Below are 6,518 nucleotides of genomic sequence, written 5' to 3'. Positions count from 1 at the left end.
GGAGCCAGTTGAGGTGGTTCGAGCATCTTGTCCGGATGTCCCCTGGGTGTCTCCGTGATGATGCGTTCAGGGCATGTCCCAACTGGGAGGAGACCCCAGAGAAGACCCAGGACACACTGGAGAGATTATATCGCTCTGCTGTCCTGGGGAAACCTCGTTATCCCCAGAAGAGTGAGGGAGAGGGGAAACCTGGGCCTCTTTGCTTAGGCCACTGACCTGCATTAGGATGAACAGATGAAGATTGAGAGATGGAGGGGAGGGATGGATGGATGGATGGATGGATGGATGGATGGATGGATGGATGGATGGATGTACTTGTGTGTACATCATGTGTTTGTTTGTGCTGGTTTTGTCTGCCCAGGACGCTATGCTAGTGTAGCAGCCACTGAGAGCTTAGGGTTAGGGGTTAGGGTTCAGGGTTAGGGTTCAGGGTTAGGGTTTAGGGTTAGGGTTCAGGGTTATCAGTCAGGGTTAGGGATCAGGGTTAGGGTTTAGGGTTATCGTTCAGGGTTCAGACTCTGAGGAGCCAAAGGTCAAATGGGGAGAGCAAGTGTGAGACCAGACAAGCTACAGCTTGGTCACATTGGGTTACCAAGGTTACTAGCGTTGTCTGACGGGGCCTGGAGCCACGGAGGTCAGGACTGTAGAGAGACTGTAGCATACAAATCCCAGCATGCATTATATCCCCATCTTGGTCTGTTCAAACGTGTCTGGATTCAAATCTGTTTATTCCCATTTATACTCGTGGCATTTTGACTTGCCTAAATCATGCCTATACACCTACACACATTCTCTCTCTCTCTCTACATCCTCCTCTCTCTCTCTCCTCTCTCTCTCTCTCCTCTCTCTCTCTCTCTCTCTCACACACACACACACACAGTATCACATGTAACTTGAAAATGCCAGATGGAGTGACCACGTGAGGCCTCAGAAGAATGAACAAACTGTTCTCTGTGTGAGGGTGTAGACGTGTAAAGGTTGTGTAGGTATGTGACTGTGTAAGGGTGTAGGGTGTGTGACTGTATAGGTGTGTAAGGGTGTAGGTGTGTTGTGACTGTGTAGGTGTGTAAGGGTGTAGGTGTGTTGTGACTGTATAGGTGTGTAAGGGTGTAGGTGTGTTGTGACTGTGTAGGCGTGTAAGGGTGTAGGTGTGTTGTGACTGTAGGTGTGTAAGGGTGTAGGTGTGTTGTGACTGTATAGGTGTGTAAGGGTGTAGGTGTGTTGTGACTGTATAGGTGTGTAAGGGTGTAGGTGTGTTGTGACTGTGTAGGTGTGTAAGGGTGTAGGTGTGTTGTGACTGTGTAGGTGTGTAAGGGTGTAGGTGTGTTGTGACTGTGTAGGTGTGTAAGGGTGTAGGTGTGTTGTGACTAGGTGTGTAAGGGTGTAGGTGTGTTGTGACTGTAGGTGTGTAAGGGTGTAGGTGTGTTGTGACTGTATAGGTGTGTAAGGGTGTAGGGTGTGTTGTGACTGTGTAGGCGTGTAAGGGTGTAGGTGTGTTGTGACTGTGTAGGCGTGTAAGGGTGTAGGTGTGTTGTGACTGTGTAGGTGTGTTGTGACTGTGTAGGTGTGTAAGGGTGTAGGTGTGTTGTGACTGTATAGGTGTGTAAGGGTGTAGGTGTGTTGTGACTGTGTAGGGTGTGTAAGGGTGTAGGTGTGTTGTGACTGTGTAGGTGTGTAAGGGTGTAGGTGTGTTGTGACTGTAGGTGTGTAAGGGGTTGTAGGTGTGTTGTGACTGTATAGGTGTGTAAGGGTGTAGGTGTGTTGTGACTGTGTAGGTATGTAAGGGTGGTAGGGTGTGTTGTGACTGTATAGGTGTGTAAGGGTGTAGGTGTGTTTGTGACTGTATAGGTGTGTGACTCTGCATGTAGTTAGCTTGTCACCCTGCCGCAACCTCATAAAGACTCACAGAGACCACTGCAGGTTTCTTGATTGGCTATCTGTCTGTTGCTATGGGGGACTGAGCTGCTCTTCTATTGGCCTATATAGTTGTGTGGTTGTTATGGTGACAGACAGGAAGTAGGAGGGTTGTTTTTGTAGATGGACTGAGTGTAGTGTGCTGGTCTGCTCAGAGGGTCTTAGTTTGGACAGCAACAGTAAATCTCCACTCCACTGCAATGGTCAAATAATGGTACGGTGTAGGGTGGGTGTAGAGGTGGTGTAGAGGTGGTGTAGAGGTGGTGTAGGGTGGGTGTAGGGTGGGGGGTGTGTATGTAGGGTGGTGTAGTGTGTGTGTAGGGTGGTGTAGTGTGGGTGTAGGGTGGTGTAGTGTGGGTGTAGGATGGGGGGTGTGTGTGTGTGTAGGGTGGGGGGTGTGTGGGTATAGAGGTGGTGTAGGGTGGGGGTGTGTGTGTGTAGGGTGGGGGTGTGTGTGTGTAGGGTGGGGGGTGTGTGGGTATAGAGGTGGTGTAGGATGGGGGTGTGTGTGTGTGTAGGGTGGGGGTGTGTGGGTATAGAGGTGGTGTAGGGTGGGGGTGTGTGGTTGTAGGCTGGGGGGTGTGTGGGGTGTAGAGGTGGTGTAGGGTGGGGGTGTGTGTGTGTAGGGTGGTGGGGATGTGTAGGTGTAGGGTGGGGGTGTGTGGGTGTAGAGGTGGTGTAGGGTGGGGGTGTGTGTGTGTAGGGTGGTGGGGATGTGTAGGTGTAGGGTGGGGGTGTGTGGGTGTAGAGGTGGTGTAGGGTGGGGGTGTGTTGTGTGTAGGGTGGTGGGGATGTGTAGGTGTAGGGTGGGGGTGTGTGGGTGTAGAGGGTGGTGTAGGGTGGTGTAGGGTGGGGGTGTGTGGGTGTAGGGTGGGGATGTGTGGGTGTAGGGGTGGGGGGTGTGTAGGGGTGGGGGTGTGTGGGTGTAGAGGTGGGTGTTAGGGTGGTGTAGGGTGGGGGTGTGTAGGGTGGGGGTGTGTGGGTGTAGGGTGGTTGTAGGGTGGGGGTGTGTGGGTGTAGAGGTGGTGTAGGGTGGGGGTGTGTGGGGTGTAGGGTGGGGGTGGTGTGGGGTGTAGAGGTGGTGTAGGGTGGGGGTGTGTGGGTGTAGGGTGGGGGTGTGTGGGTGTAGGGTGGGGGTGTGTGGGTGTTGAGGTGGTGGTAGGGGTGGGGGTGTGTGGGTGTAGGGTGGGGTGTGGGTGTAGGGTGGTGTAGGGTGGGGGTGTTGTTGTGGGGTGTAGAGGTGGTGTAGGGTGGGGGTGTGTGGGTGTAGGGTGGGGGTGTGAGTGGGTGTAGGGTGGGGGGTGTGTGGGTGTAGGGGTCGGGGGGTGTGTGGGTGTAGAGGTGGTGTAGGGTGGGGGTGTGGTGGGGTGTAGGGTGGGGGTGTGTAGGGGTGGGGGTGTGTGGGTGTAGGGTGGGGGTGTGTGGGTAGTGGGTGGGGGTGTGTAGGGTGGGGGTGTGTGGGTGTAGGGTGGGGGTGTTGTGGGTGTAGGGTGGGGGTGTGTGGGTGTAGAGGTGGTGTAGGGTGGGGGTGTGTGGGTGTAGGGGTGGGGGTGATGTAGGGTGGGGGTGTGTGGGTTGTAGGGTGGTGTAGGGTGGTGTAGGGTGGGGGTGTGTGGGTGTAGGGTGGTGTAGGGAGGGGGTGTGTGGGTGTAGAGGTGGAGTAGTGGTGGGGGTGTGTGGGTGTTAGGTGAGGGGGTGTGTAGTGGGTGTAGGGTGGGGGTGTGTGGGTGTAGAGGTGGTTGTAGGGTGGGGGTGTGTGGGTGTAGGGTGGGGGTGTGTTGGGTGTAGGGTGGTGTAGGGTGGGGGTGGTGTGTGGGTGTAGGGTGGGGGTGTGTGGGATGTAGGGTGGGGGTGTGTAGGGTGGGGGGTGTGTGGGTGTAGGGTGGGGGTGTGTGGGTGTAGGGTGGGGGTGTGTGGGTGTAGGGTGGTGTAGGGTGGGGGGGTGTGTGGGTGTAGGGTGGGGGTTGTGTGGGTGTAGGGTGGTGTAGGGTGGGGTGTGTGTGGGTGTAGAGGTGGTGTAGGGTGGGGTGTGTGTGGGTGTAGAGGTGGTGTAGGGTGGGTGAAGAGGTGTGTAGGGTGGGGGTGTGTGGGTGTAGGGTGGTGTTAGGGTGGGGGTGTGTGGGTTGTAGAGGTGGGTAGGGTGGGGGTGTGTGGGTGTAGGGTGGTGTAGGGTGGGGGTGTGTGGTGTAGAGGGTGGTGTAGGGGGGGGTGTGTGGTGTAGGGTGGGGGTGTGTGGGTGTAGGGTGGTTGTAGGGTGGGGGGTGTGTGGGTGTAGGGTGGTGTAGGGTGGTGTAGGGTGGGGGTGTGTGGGTGTAGGGTGGGGGTGTGGGTGGGGTGTAGGGGTGGGGGGTGTGTGGGTGTAGGGTGGGGGGTGTGTGGGTGTAGGGTGGGGGTGTGTGGGTGTAGAGGTGGTGTAGGGTGGGGGTGTTTGTAGGGGGGGGGTGTGTGGGTGTAGGGTGGTGTAGGGTGGGTGGTGTGTGGGTGTAGGGTGGGGGGTGTGTGGGTGTAGGGTGGTGTAGGGTGGTGTAGGGTGGGGGTGTGTGTGGGTGTAGGGTGGTGTGTAGGGTGGGGGTGTGTGGGTGTAGGGTGGTGTAGGGTGGGGGTGTGTGGGTGTAGGGTGTGTGTAGGGGTGGTTAGAGGTGGTGTAGGGTGGTGTAGGGTGGTTGTAGGGTGGTTGTAGGGTGGGGGTGTGTGGGTGTAGGGTGGTGTAGGGTGGGGGTGTGTGAGGTGTAGGGTGGTGTAGGGTGGGGGTGTGTGGGTGTTAGGGTCGTGTGTAGGGTGGGTGTAGGTGGTGTAGGGTGGGTGTAGGGTGGTGTAGGGTGTGTAGGGTGGGGGTGTGTGGTGTAGGGTGGTGTAGGTGTGGTGTAGGGTGGTGTAGGGTGGGTGTAGTGTGGGTGTAGGGTGGGTGTAGGGTGGTGTAGGGTGGTGTAGGGTGGGGTGTGTGGGTGTAGGGTGGTAGGTGTGGGTGGGGGTAGAGTAGGGTGTAGGGTGGGGGTGTGTAGGGTGGTGTAGGGTGGAGTGTAGGGTGGTGGTGTGTGGGGTGTAGGGTGGGGTGTGTGGGGTGTAGGGTTGTGTAGGGTGGGGGTGTTGTGGGTGTAGGGTGGTGTACGGGTGGGGGTGTGTGTGGGTGTAGGGTGGGTGTAGGGTGGTGTAGGGTGGTGTAGGGTGGGGGTGAGTGGGTGTAGGGTGTTGTTAGGTGGTGTAGGGTGAGGTGTGTGGGTGTAGGGTGGTGTAGGGTGGAGGTGTGTGGGAGGTAGGGTGGGTGTAGGTCTGGTGGTGTGTGGGTGTAGAGTGGTGTAGGGGTGGTGTAGGGTGGTTTGTAGGGTGGGGGTGTGTGGGTGTAGGGTGGTGTAGGGTGGGGGTGTGTGTGGGTGTAGAGGTGGTGTAGGGGGTGTAGGGTGGTGTAGGGTGGTGTAGGGTGGTGTTAGGGTGGGGGTGGTGGGTGGGGGTGTGTGTAGTCACTCTCAGTTTGAAGGTGTTCTTGAATCTGCAGTTTTGCACTTCGTCCCTTTAGTCTTCATTCACTCTGTGAGTTTGTCACTGCTGCAAATGGTTTTTTTTTATGCTCATGAATGTTGTTTCTGCATTTGCAGGTAGGTCCATGTGGATGGGAGGAGTTCCATGATCTCCAAGCCCCTCCCTCCTCACCCAGCCCCCACCCAGCCTCCTCCTACTGGTGTTGCTTTCTGTCCATCATGACATCCACACTGCAGACAACTGGCCCTTCAAGTTGGCTCCGCCCCCACGAGAAGTGGGTCCAGAGCCATTGGATCCTTGTGCTGAGGGGGCGGGGCATCATTATGACGTGGTGCCCTCTGTGGTGTGCTCCATGTGCTGTCTGTTTGGGATCATCTACTGCTTCTTTGGTGAGAACCATATCTGACCAAATATGCTTAAGTGGAGCTGAGATGGTGTCTCTTCTGGCAGATACTCAACCATCACCTCTCGCTTCTCCCCCTCTCTCTCTCTCTTTCTCTCTCTCTCTCTCTCTCTCTCTCTCTCTCTTTCTCTCTCCTTCTGTGTGACTCTTTCATCTCATTTCCTGCACCACACCCCTTCCTTCTCTCTCGTCCTCCTCTGGAGATCTCACTAGTAAAGGGAGCAGACAGAGTGAGAAATTGCATAGGGGGCAGTGACCTGGGGTTAGAGAGAGAGAGAGACAGAGAGAGAGGAGAGAGAGAGAGAGAGGAGAGAGAGAGAGAGAGAGAGAGAGAGAGAGAGACCTCTCACTACATTTAGCATAGGGGGGCAGTGATGGACAGAGACTCGCGATGTTCTCCAGAACAGTCATGAATGAATGTGACTATGTTGTTGGTACGGTGTGAACTCATTCATGCAGATGCAGTGACCAGAGATAATGACCTAATAAATGTGCATCTGTCCGTCTGTGTGTCTGTCCGTCTGTGTGTCTGTCCGTCTGTGTGTGTGTCCGTCTGTGTGTCTGTCTCTCGCTGTTTTGCCTCCCTCTGTCATATTTAGAGAAGGCGGGTGTCTTAAGGCTCACTTGGGGTTTAACAAGCTAATAGGGTGTGTGTGGTGTGTGTGTGTGTGTGTGTGTGTGTGTGTGTGTGTGTGTGTGTGTGTGTCTGTGTCTGTGTGTGTGT

This window comes from Brachyhypopomus gauderio, unplaced genomic scaffold (assembly GCF_052324685.1).
Source record: "Brachyhypopomus gauderio isolate BG-103 unplaced genomic scaffold, BGAUD_0.2 sc95, whole genome shotgun sequence".
Classification (NCBI taxonomy): Eukaryota; Metazoa; Chordata; class Actinopteri; order Gymnotiformes; family Hypopomidae; genus Brachyhypopomus; species Brachyhypopomus gauderio.
The sequence above is the reverse complement of the archived record's forward strand: the minus strand, read 5'-3'. Positions refer to the sequence as shown.